At 34.4% G+C, this 13,910-nt stretch overlaps 1 long non-coding RNA gene across 1 annotated transcript; it reads right to left on the bottom strand.

Moving 5' to 3' along the window:
• Positions 1 to 11,504: 11,504 nt before the first annotated feature.
• LOC127841117 (uncharacterized) lies at positions 11,505 to 13,718 on the bottom strand. Its single transcript, XR_008030711.1, has 3 exons — positions 13,435 to 13,718; positions 12,953 to 13,141; positions 11,505 to 11,720 (listed from the first exon to the last, which is right to left on the bottom strand). It is a non-coding gene; the product is annotated as an uncharacterized LOC127841117 (long non-coding RNA).
• Between the last annotated feature and the right edge of the window lie 192 nt (positions 13,719 to 13,910).

Raw genomic sequence — 13,910 nt, 5'->3', positions numbered from 1 at the left:
TTAACTAATAGATTAAATCACATGTCTTGTTGTATATTATGAGCAAACATATTTTCTTTCATAATAGTTAAACTTAATTCACCCTGACACTTTGTGGTAGTGGGAAATATATTGTTGGTATTGTAAGTAGAGAGAATACAGTAATGGTTTTGCGCGTAAAATGCACGCGTTTCTAGTTTTTATATTTATATGAGGTGTAAATTCATTGATATGCTTTTCAATGTGTGTATTCGGTGGAGAAGGAGAAGGAGAAAAAGCGCTAATTATTGATTTTCAATAAAGTAGCGTTTAATTTATATTTATGTCAGTTTCCAGTTCGTGTAAGATGTGACCCTAACACGATCCGGTTTCACTGCTGGAGAAGTATGGCGCAACGTTCACGGATGCCATGAAGATTCCTCAATTTAGCCGTTCCGTGGAGGCTGAACATCGTTGAATATTGTAAAGAAATTGTATCGACTGAATAATATTTTTTATATTTATGTGTAAGATACCCCGTTAAATACAAACACACATGCCTTATTTGTCCATGTATAATCACTTTTTATAAGAAAATACATTTTGTTAAATTAACAAGGAAAATAATAATTTGCAAGATGATGATGATGGCGATTGTGGTTGTGGAAGTGGTGATGGTGCTGTTGATTGTGGTTATTGTGGTAGCGATGGTGATGGTTGGGATGGTGGTGTTGGTGATGGTGATAATGGCGGTTATGATGGTGATGAATGTGGTGGTGGTGATGATGCTGTTGAAGGTGTTTGTGATTTTTGTGGAGATGGTTGTGGTAATAGTTGTTACGGTGGTTGTAATGGTGGTAATGGTGATGGTAGTGGTGATTGTGATGGTGGTGATGATGGGGAAGTTGGTGATGGTGGTGGTTATGGTGATGGTGATGATGATGTAGTTGGTAATGGTTACGGTGGTGGTGATGATAGTGATATGTGTGGTGATGGTGATAAAAAGTGTGAGGGGTCATAGTTGTGGTGTGATGGTGGTAATGTTAGTGTTGGTGGTGGTGCTTGTGATGGTGGTGGTGATGTTGATGGTGGAAATTATAATGGTGGTGATGGTGGCGGTTATTTGTCATGTTGTTGTGGGTTGTTCGGGTGGCTCTGGTTGTGGTGGTAATAGTGATGATGGTGTTGATGGAATTGGTGGTGGTGATGGTAGTGTTGATGGAGCTATAGGTGGTGATGAAAGTTTTCAGGGTGATGGTGGTTGTGATGGTGATGATGGTGATTGGAATGGTGGTGTTGATGGTGATAGTGTGGGCGATGACGACGATAGTGGTAATGGAAATGATGGTTGTTATAAGCACCACCACCACAAGCACCACCAACACCAGCAGCTCCGCCAACACCATCCCAATTGTTATCACCATCACCACCAACCCAAATTTCGTAATCATCACCATCATCATCACAATGACCATCACCACCATCACCAAAACCACTACTCAATGACCATCACCAGCGAATCACCACCAACACCACCTTCAACACCAACATCACCATCACAACAAGCTCCATCACCACCACCATCATCTCCACAACCACAATCACCGCCAACACCACCATCACAGCCATTTCCATCACCATCACCATCACAATTACAACCAACACCACCGTGATTTTTGTGGTGGTGGTGATGGCGATGGCGATGATGATGGTGGTGTTTGGAATGGTGGTAGTGATGGTGGTGTTGATTATGTTGGTGATGATAAGGTGGTGGTAGTGAATGGGATGAAGTCGTGGAGGTGGAAATGGTGGTGTTGGTTGTGATGATGGTGTTGATGAAGATTGTGGTGGTGATGGTGGTTGTGATAGTGGTGGTGATGATGGTCATGGTGATAGTGGTGTTGATGGTTGTAGTGATTGTGAGTTTGTTGATGATGGTGATGATGGTATGGTGATGGTCGTATTAGTTATGGTGATGGTGATGATGATGTAGTTGGTGATGGTTACGGTGGTGGTGATGATAGTGATATTTATGGTGATGGTAATGAAAAGTGTGAGGGGTCATAGTTGTGGTGTGATGGTTGTAATGTTAGTGTTGGTGGTGGTGCTTGTGATGGTGGTGGTGATGTTGATGGTGGAAATTATAATGGTGGTGATGGTGGCGGTTATTTGTCATGTTGTTGTGGGTTGTTCGGGTGGCTCTGGTTGTGGTGGTAATAGTGATAATGGTGTTGATGGAATTGGTGGTGGTGATGGTAGTGTTGATAGAGCTATAGGTGGTAATGAAAGTTTTCAGGGTGATGGTAGTTGTGATGGTGATGATGGTGATTTGAATGGTGGTGTTGATGGTGATAGTGTGGGCGATGACGACGATAGTGGTAATGGAAATGATGGTTGTTATAAGCACCACTACCACAAGCACCACCAGCAGCTCCGCCAACACCATCCCAATTGTTACCACCATCACCACCAACCCAAATTCCGTAATCATCACCATCATCATCACAATGACCATCACCACCATCACCAAAACCACTACTCAATGACCATCACCAGCGAATCACCACCAACACCACCTTCAACACCACCATCACCATCACAACAAGCTCCATCACCACCACCATCACCTCCACAACCACAATCACCACCAACACCACCATCACAGCCATTTCCATCACCATCACCATCACAATTACAACCAACACCACCGTGATTTTTGTGGTGGTGGTGATGGCGATGGCGATGATGATGGTGGTGTTTGGAATTGTGGTGGTGATGGTGGTGTAGATTATGTTGGTGATGATTAGGTGGTGTTAGTGAATGGGATGAAGTCGTGGAGGTGGAAATGGTGGTGTTGGTTGTGATGATGGTGTTGATGGAGATTGTGGTGGTGATGGTGGTGGTGATGATGGTCATGGTGATAGTGGTGTTGATGGTTGTAGTGATGGTGAGTTTGTTGATGATGGTGATGATGGTATGGTGATGGTCGTATTGGTGATGGTGGTGGTGGTGGTATTGGTGAAGAATGTGCTGATGGAGGTGGTGTTAGTTGTAGTGATGTTCTCAGGTTACTTTTTCAAGGTGCCTGTATGCTATGTGTGAGACAATCTAATGTAAACACTTCGTAGCTTCAGGTAACATTTTCCACGTTTTCTGTATTTAAACATAATATATTTCCACCAAACAAAGACTAGTTCCCGGTCATAATCGATATTGATGTACATGAACAAGTTTTTGGTTGATTAGTTAAGCTATTGTTGCAAAAACTGCAACCGCGCAACATAAATTGACATGCTATATTTGGTATCTTTTAATTTAATCGTAAATATAGTTCATGATATTGCTGTTTGTTAATCGAAACATACGGCGGAAAGTGTAATTCTTAGCAGAGAAACACTACAATAAGTTTATTTGCTAGAGTACGCCTTTTTATTTTCAGCGAAAACCCGAGGTATTGTCATAGCCAGCTCGTCGTGTCGTGTCCGTCGTCGTCTCCGTCGTCTTGTCCGTCGTCGTGCCCGCCGTCCGCGTCGTGCTAAAATCTTAACATTTTGTCAAGGTTTTGAACATTGGCTCTAAAATCAAAGTGCTTCAATCTACAACTTTGAAACTTCATATGTAGCTGCATCTTGATCAGTTCTACATGCCACACCCAATTTGGGTCACTAGGTCAAAGGTCAGGTGACTGTGACTTCTAAAAAAAAATCTGTCAAGCTTCAAAACTGCATCCGCAGCCGAGCGTGGCACCCGTTATGCGGTGCTCTTGTTTTTGATTTCATTGTAACTTATGCGTAATTGCTATGTGTGGGCCAATGTGTGGGATACAACTATCAACATATCGATATGCCTGTATAGTACTTTCCGAATATATTAAAGAATAACACTTGAGTATGCAATGTAAAGCCTTCAAACAATGTTTTCCTTATAGTTGTTTTCAAACACAATTTCATGGCTTTTTTTGTTATAGCAGCTCTGCATACACTGGAATTAATACATCAGGAACAAAGTGAAAACATTTGCAGTGTGGAGTTGTGATGGCTCTTTTGAGATCGAAGTTCGGACAATCCAAAATCAAGATATTGACCGTTAAAAGAACATGATTTAAAATTGTTGTCAATTATTCAATGTTATCAATAAAAAAAATCATATTGCTTCTTGTTAATCAATTTTGTTTTAATCCAGGTTTTTTCAGAGTTTTGAGCTTGAAAAAATGCTACTGTATACAATTTTTTTTAAATATCGTTTATATCTTTATGGTATTCGATTGAAAATGCAAATCATTATAATAATTAAAACAATCATAACAACATATACTTGGTAAACAATTAACCTTAATTCATTACAGACTTCCGTTAAACCGTTTAAATATACAGTTAATGTAATTTAATGCCAAAACGTAAAAACACTAATAAAATGAATATAAAAGAAAAGATAAAACATGTCAAGGTTAGAAAAACAAACTGACGAAAAAACACACACAAGGTAACTGTCCTTTTATACATTAAATGGACTCAAAACATTTTAGACATTAAATGGAATTCCAAAGAAATTAATTTAGTCCATGACAACCACATATATTCAGACACAATAACGCGAGCAGGTATGTAACCTTTAAAAGCAGGAACGTTAAGAAAGGCGACATAAAATTTTTAATTCTTGGCTTAAGTAACTAGGTCAATCACCGCTTTCTTGAGTTATAAGCTCACGACTGATGCAGATCGACCGAACCTTACTTGCTCCAAACTGCACAAATTACTTAAAAGTGGAGTAACTTCCACTGCATCAGATCCGACGCCGCCTTACTCACGATTAGTAATAACAGATTTGAATTTCTCATAACATACATTTACATTTGACAAAATATGTCTATGCTAAACTTATTTTCTGATAACACCATTAACCTATTTATATTATGAGAAATATTACGTCGATTACATTTAAAAATTATTTGAAATTCTACATATTTATATAAGATATGTATCTTTATGTATATCTGCAGCCGGTATAACCAGCTAGAAAAACAATGACCAGGTGCAACTCGTTCAAATCATACGGACTTAACGGGATTAAATTTAGGCCATTTTAGACCGAAACGTCTAATTTATGTAATTAATAGTAGAATTCACGTGTGCCAAGTTAATATTGTCGAGCTATAATACAACTTTAAATGATTTTTCGATATGATCAAAAGTGAGCTTAATCCCTAGCTTGTCGGTTATGCGTCAATTATCAAACCACTCAAGATTACACCACAAACACATTTATAAACAATAACAATTACCATTGGTTTCCTTATTTTAACTTTTAATATACTGATTGGCTAGAGGATATCATGTGTCTGACTTATTTTTAGATTTATTTTTCGATTAAGTAAGTTGCTTCCACGTACGAGGAAATCGAGCATGTGACAACTTTGATTGTCATGGCACGTTCGACATATTAACGGCCGATACTGTGTATTGGAAATGGGAGTGGTTATGCGCAAATAGATCCCCAATTACTTTGTCTTTTTAGACAAATCATTGAACAATTTGAATGTGTATACCACACATACATGTAGCATTATAAGTTCGTGTCCCACACATAGCATTTTACTATTCTTAACAAAATAATCAAGATTTAAGCTTTCTACAAAAAAGCTCTTGCTGTGTTTCTATTGTACAAATTATAGATTCCGCTCCACAATTTCACAATATTAAAGGGATCTTTTAACGGTAAATTTGGTAAATTGACAAATTAAATTGAAAAAAGTTGATTCAGATTCGCAAATTTTCGGCTTAGTTACGATATTTGTAAGAAAACAGTAATACTGAACATTTACCATGGTCTAATATAACCATTACATGCATCTTTTGACGATTTAAAGACCTGAAAATTATAAAGCGTTGCAACGCGAAACGATTGAATAATTTGGAGAGTTCTGTTATTTTCGTTTAAATGTGAAACTACGAAGATTGCTTATATAACGTATAAAATACGGATGTAATGTATGCTTGGCAGAATAGCTCAGTTGGCTTATGCGTTTTTACTGCCTGATTCTTTTTTCCCTTTTTTTTACTTTTATTTTTGATTTTTTACTGGAGCTTTTATAATTTAATGTTTACATTTATCAATATTAAGCTTTTAATGACAAACTTCAAAACATGCCAAAATCTGTGAAAAGGCCCTTTTTAATGCCATATTATTACATTTATTAACGACAACAGAAAAAAAGATACCACACATAGCTTGTCAAATGTAAATGCGCGGTTGCAGTTTTTGCAAACAAAACGTAATTTCCGCGCAAGATACTTCACACATGTGCGTAGTTTTATTATGATCGGGCACTCGTCTTGGTTTGCTTGAAATCGTTAAGATTCATGGGGGGGGGGGATAAAATTCATTAAAAATTCGCTTTGGGTTTTCTTCATTCAATGTGGTACAATATGGTCAAACTATATATCATTTTAAAGCTAAAGACGGAAAGAATAACATAAACACATTTTTGACATTCAATATTTATGTGCTTTATTCATATTTTGGTTTAAAACCAATACATTTTTACACTAATTTACAAAATCTCAATCTAAAGTTAGGAAGGATATGCACTACCTTAAGTTGAATAAATACAAAGCTATATACATATACAAGGTCAAGTTAGCAACATTTCACATAAAATTATTGTCATAAAACAACAAATGAGTTTTTATTCAACTGCCTATTTTGGATAAATTTTAAACAAAGTTCTAAAAATAACTAAAACGTAACTACTTTTTTAAAAATCCAGGTATGGTGGATAATAAGAGTCACAATTCTTTTTCAAAGGCTTAACAATTTTGTTATTTACCTCTCAACCAAATTGCAAATTTAAACCATCTCAAATTGAAATAGATTGCAGACGACATATAAAATTGTAAAGGAATATAAAGAAATTGGCAAACCGATTGATTATATATTTCGATTCCTTCTACCCATTTTGAAAGCGTGGCCATCGCTGTGCTCCGTAGAAAAACGTGCAAAACAAATCGGTCGAAACCACGTGCAGTGGTGAGAAAACCGGGTATGTGTATACACAAACATGAGAAAACACAAACTTATTTTGACAGTTGGTTCGCAACTAGTAAAACAACTATTAACATTAATCAGCAAGAGATCGCACTCAATAACAGAAATGACCACGTAGAGATATCATCACTTACCCTATTTCAAATATTTTCCAGCTGAAAATTGTCCCCCACACGTCTTTTTTAGTTTATTTGTATTGTTTTTTTCTGGAGCCGAAGTGCATCTCACAGAATATCCATCTAACTTCCGTTGTTTTCACTTTCGTTATTAAAAACTTTGTTTAAAAGAATTATTTCTCCTTTTAGATTGTTAAAGCGATGTGTTATTATATATTATCAATAGAATAGTATACCGTGATGAATTTAACGGAGTTACGTATCGATCTTTCTGTCAGTCTGTAAGCGTACTATTTTATGCGCAATACTATAAGTATGGTGATTCGCCAACAATTGTAAACATTGGTGAAATGCTTCTTACATAGTTATTCTTTTGAGTGTTTATGAGGTCTGATCGTGCAGTTTGCAAACATCAACGGAAAGATTACAATCCAATGCATTTGTCATCGTCAACCGTTTGGAATGTCAAATAGGCGATGAGTGAGTTTTTAGCATGTTTCTTTCTATTTTATGAATTTACAAATGGCTTCCCCCATGGTGATGAAATGACATGTGTTCGAGTTTTGATATTTCTAGATATGTAAACTTTTTTTACTATTTAAGCGTAACTTGCCCTCGTCAATGTCGATATTATTCACTAGTTATATAATTTTCCGCCGAAATACGTGGAATAAACATGATTCAGATTTTTGAAAATAATGTATATTTTAGTGTTAAAATCGCTTTGTATTTTGATTGGTTTTGTGGATGGTATGATACGTTGATGTACAAAATTGGTAGCAGTTTAAAGGAAAAACATCCTTTAAAGCATATATGTATACATTTTCAATGTGGCACTCTTCCTTTAGTCAAATTTGAGTTCAATGCTTGGGGTCCCACATTTTTCAAAATGAAGCCTCTACATGAACCTTAAAGCATTTACGGAGAAATTAAAAACAAGAGTTGGGATGCGATGGTTTGTTTACAATAGACACAAAGCATAAAATATCACGTGGTACAGGCACCTTGTTTCTGGTCGCCACACTGTAATTTTCGCCGTTCAATCGGTTCCGAGAATGCTTATGAGGGCGGGGTGATCCGGCGACTATTATTTTTGTTTGACGTCGGTCAATTAAGTCAGTGTTTCACAAATAATTACAGTTTTACCATTTACATTTTTAAATATAAAACAGTAACTAATACAGTACATTAGAGACAATGTCGGACATCATCCTCACACCTATTAACTGTAGTTACTTATGAACAGCTAAAAGCAAATGGTGAATCCTTATGGCGAGTAAGTTGTGAAAACAACAACCTTTGAAGAATCTACGCGGTAGCAATTTCAGTACGCGTATATTCCGGTTTTTTATAGTCATGTGTTAATATTTTCTGATTAAAGTCCGTTCGTACGCATCTAAAACATGTTTTTATAAGTGCTACATTGTTACTATCGTCTGTCCAGTTCCACGCATGAAAAGCGTGCGTTTTGCAATAACCAGGTGCTATAATTAAATATAGACGTGCGATTCAGTACATGTAGTATTTTATAATGAAAAATGTAAATCGCAATAAATGCACACGATAACAAAGTATTGACCCATTTAAACTACAGAAATATGTTAATTTACGACTTAAACATTGCCGTTGGAAATAAATTAAATGAAGCATTTAATTTCAGGCGAAAAATATTACACATTTTTAATGTGGTTTGATTGAGAATTTAATACAATGCTCGATGATATAAATGCATTTACTTTTGTAAATTTATTATCAGAATTATGTTGTGGTTCATTCTTTGTTAGACTCACTGACTTTTCTTTAGCGCCAACTAAGATATACGTTGATTTGTTCATCTTTGTAATCATAAATGGAGTTTGTATGAATCCTGAATACAATTATGAGAGATTGTTAATAAATGGCATTTTCCTCCTTGATGTTTTTTTTTTCAAAATCTCACCACTGTAGGCAATTAAAGGTAAATATCATGGGTGTTTTCAGTTTTCGTAGCCGGTCGATTGACCCACGTTAAAAAGTCGGGACTTAATGTCCTGTGGCGGTAAGTAATATTAAATACGTTCAGAGAGCGAACAACTGAAAAGCCTTCAGCGCTTTGATATTTCTTTGTGATTGGCTTTCGTTCGTTTGTCAGCTTACGCCATCAGCATGTACATGTAACACGTACCTTGTTAACACTCAAAGATGTATTTTGCAGATCACAATGACACGTGCTAAGAACAAACTCCACATATACGTCGGTCGAGTAAATAAGTGGGTATGAACTATCATCACCCACATTTTTTTCTTTTGTTTTAGACATTCTTTTAGATCAAGCAATTAAAGTTTAATATGATTATGATTTATTTTATTAGCATTACCTTTTTATATCAGAAAATTCTTCCTTATATTCAGAAATCGGTCGAGAGAATAAAGAAATTATTATACAAAGTAATGATTTTCTGATAAAAAAAATCAAATAATATATTTTCTGATATCGATAAGTGTACTTGTTTATATCTCAACTCCTACAAAAATGACCTTATCCGATTGGCTTAGAGCGGTCACGTGCCCATGGTGTATTTTCCATACACCCGAGTAATTTCCATACACTCCGAGTAATTTCCATACTTCTATCAACGTAAAAAATGGCGTCTGTACGATAAACTGCTAGATAATTATTGTTATAAATATATAATATATTCTAAATAAAGCATACTATATACTATATAGTATATAATATATAACATTATATTTATAATATAATATATATAATATATAATATATATATGATATATTATATATGATATATTATACATGATACATGATATATCCTATATTATATATTATACATGAGATATGATATATGATAGATGATATATAATATATTATATACTAAATGTTATATATTATAAAGTATATATTATATAATATATTATATATTATATTATATATTAAATTATATATTATATAATATATTATATTATATATTATAAATCATATATGTGACCAAAGCTGGGAAAATCAGTCTTGTGTTCAAAAAATCACATTTTGACTTTTTGGCAATTTTGGATTCTCTAGACATTGTAGTTCACAAAAATGATATAGATTTTTTATTAATCACATTCAAAACTTATTTTATGACCTTCCAAAGTGACCAACCCTACATTTTACCGTCACTAAAAGTTATCATTTAATACAAAAAAACAACGAAAACATTCAAACAACAAGCACATTGTTTTATTAAAACAATAATCTTTCCTTTAGTCAAATACATAATTATAGTGCAATAAACTGACAACAGCATTATTGACATTTAAAATGTACAATTTGTGTTGCTATGGTAACCGATCTACATGTTAATAATCACCAGAGCACACAATCACGCCTTTTAAAATCTATGAATTGTATTTTCAATCAAGTGTTTGTTTAAACAAACACAACATAAATTTCACTGTTTTGTAACTAGTTAAACAATAACAATCAATAATTTGTGTGTTCCATGAACAATTTCCTTTTTTATTCAGTTACATGTGTATTTAAGTATAATGTAACCTCAAACACAACAGAATGGAAAAAAAAACAGCATTGAAAAGTGTTGGTTGAAAGTACACTTGGATACTAAATGTTTCAGTAAATGAAATAATCATTATTTATCATTATTTCTGATAGAGAAAAATAGACAAAATAAACAATTACTTAAACATAAAAATTGTTTGTTTTTGTTACTATGGAAACAATGTAGCAAACAAACAAAAATATAGGATTTTCATTGTAAAACATAAATAAATACAATATTCACACGGATTTTTTTCCAGTTTTTCGGAAAGGCAGCCTGCGTCCATAAGGTGAAAACAATTGCATGGTTACATGGAAAAAATGATTTTCGTTTTGTAAATATGAGATATAAAAACTTGAAAACAAGCTTGTGCAATAAGAACAACAAATGTTTGTATTATACATTTCAAAACCTGTTTCAACTGACACATTTAGCACACGTATACATGTTTTAGCTTTCCTAGGAATAGAGGATTTTTTGCATTGTTTGGGGGAAAATATATCACCCAATACCTTGGCAAAAATAAACACTGAAACATGATGTAGTAATTGTTGTGGCATGATCAGAGAAGATCAGATGCGCATCTTAATGCATCTTCTTTTTTTTTTGGGGGGGGGGGGGCACAGTCTGTTTTTTGTTGCTCACCAGTAGCGCGTTTCGGATATGTCAAGTTTTTGGTTCATCTGTGCGACAGAATTTACGAATGTTTTCAAATAAATACTACTGATGGTCCAGATCAAGCCCTTTCGCAAACATCTCGTATGGCAGGTTGTCACAGCTCACATTAACATTCACTTTCGTGACCTTCCTGATAGTGATTCTGATTACTAGTGAGTCACTAAATTCCCTGCACTCCACAACACCGGGATGATCCGCTGACACATGGAAATTGATGAAATTTGGTTACATTCTTTATGTGGTGAAACAATGTCGAAAGGTAATCCTTCCTGTCTTTGATAACAACAGGATTGGAAGTGTCCCCCACAAGCTGGGGGATGTTGTGGCCTGTCCTTGACGATAACCCCACAGACGCAGCGACATCAGACAACATTTCTGCATTGAAGTTTCTGTATCAAGATTATTATTTAATTAAGAAACAATTGCAAAATATAGTTTTCCTATTATCAAATTATTATTTTGTTGTTGTTGTTGTAATAGAAAACTACAAAGTTTGAAGAATGATTTTGCATGGAATTTTTTTTTTGCCATATCAAGAATTTCATACCAATAAAACAGCTGAAACTACTAAAATATATATTTATTTTCCTGTTACAAGACATAAAGTACCTACACACTGTTTTTAATTGATTTATGTTTTATTATTTTTATATTTTATTACATGGCAAACGATACAACTGGATAGACCTATGGACATGCAAACAAGGTTTATCATGCAGGTCTATCCAGTTGTATCGTTTGCCATGTAATAAAATATAAAAATAATAAAACATAAATCAATTAAAAACAGTGTGTAGGTACTTTATGTCTTGTAACAGGAAAATAAATATATATTTTAGTAGTTTCAGCTGTTTTATTGGTATGAAATTCTTGATATGGCAAAAAAAAAATTCCATGCAAAATCATTCTTCAAACTTTGTAGTTTTCTATTACAACAACAACAACAAAATAATAATTTGATAATAGGAAAACTATATTTTGCAATTGTTTCTTAATTAAATAATAATCTTGATACAGAAACTTCAATGCAGAAATGTTGTCTGATGTCGCTGCGTCTGTGGGGTTATCGTCAAGGACAGGCCACAACATCCCCCAGCTTGTGGGGGACACTTCCAATCCTGTTGTTATCAAAGACAGGAAGGATTACCTTTCGACATTGTTTCACCACATAAAGAATGTAAGGTCATGCAGGTCACATACACCATACTGTGATAAGGAATTTACCTCTACTTTGACTTTCAGATGCCAAAGTGCCAATCTGGTGTAAACTTTGTATGTCTTATCAACATAAAGCTTATTGTGATGATTCTGTGTTAACCTGAAATGTTAAAAAATAATTTAAAAAAAGGTCAAGCTACAATTTAGAATATGTATTTTGAAGTAATTGACTGACTTAAAAATGGTTTGACTCATTTCAATATATTATTTTAAGAGATTTTTCCTTTTGGGATTGATACCAGAGTAAACAAAAGTTAACATTTTTCACTACATATCAACACGCTTTACCATTTTGCAATTGCATTACTGCAAACAAATACTTTTAACAACAGGTTTAGCTAAATTAATTTCTCAACATTAAAAAAAGGTATCAGAAACACAATAACTAAGGGCTTGTTATTACCTACAAGAACTCTCCACAGAAGGTACCAGATGACTATGTTGTTTTTATTTTGGCCGCAACAGTTGTCACACTGAAAGTGAGCATGCTGTTCGCCGTATGTGTTGAGGTAGTGGTGAACCTGGCTGACCACAGCATTTGCACCTTTACCATGTGACTGGCCTTCGTCTGCGAGGTAAAACACCTGCTTTCCTGTGAAACAGAAGACTAATAAATAAACCGTAATAACTTACTAGAGATACCCAAATAGTTCTTTTTTTTTCTAATTAATTATTATGTGGTTTGAAACATTTAGATAATGCATGGTTATTGTCTTATCATAAAAGATTGATATTAGACGTGAATGATATCCTCCAGACCACGTACGCACACAAACACGCACACACACACGCACAACAATAAAATGTAAATAATCAATTGGTAGTTGATTACATTTAGACTGATTCAGTTTGTGGTTAGCAATGATATTAAATTAATTAAAATACCAGATCCTTCACAGCTGATTCCATACACCTCACACTTCCTCGGGGTCTCGAAAATAACTTCCCAACCTGTAGAACATCAAATTATTGGTTATTTATCTCCATAACTCTTTTTTATAATAATAATTATTAATTAAATTTGTGCTTAAACATTTCTAAAAAGTCAACCTTAAATTTGTTTTGTTTATCAGCTTCTGCCACATCAAGTTCGGGCTTTTCAATAAACGCAGTATCTGTTGTTGTTTTTTGACAGCGTCTACATCAATATCAATATCAGACTCATCATGGTTTGACTCAAGGTCACTTTCATAATCATCTACCACATCAAATAAATCTTGAGTAGCGGGGTGAGAAATTTCAAAATAAAGTTCATTTACATTCGATAAATCATTTAAATTTAAAAACAAAGTGTCCTGGTCTTGTGAAATTTCACATGGAATAGTGTTGGTGTTAATAAATTGAGACATGATATTTTAAAG

Source organism: Dreissena polymorpha, chromosome 8 (assembly GCF_020536995.1).
Source record: "Dreissena polymorpha isolate Duluth1 chromosome 8, UMN_Dpol_1.0, whole genome shotgun sequence".
NCBI classification, from domain to species: Eukaryota; Metazoa; Mollusca; class Bivalvia; order Myida; family Dreissenidae; genus Dreissena; species Dreissena polymorpha.
The sequence above is the reverse complement of the archived record's forward strand: the minus strand, read 5'-3'. Positions and strand labels throughout refer to the sequence as shown.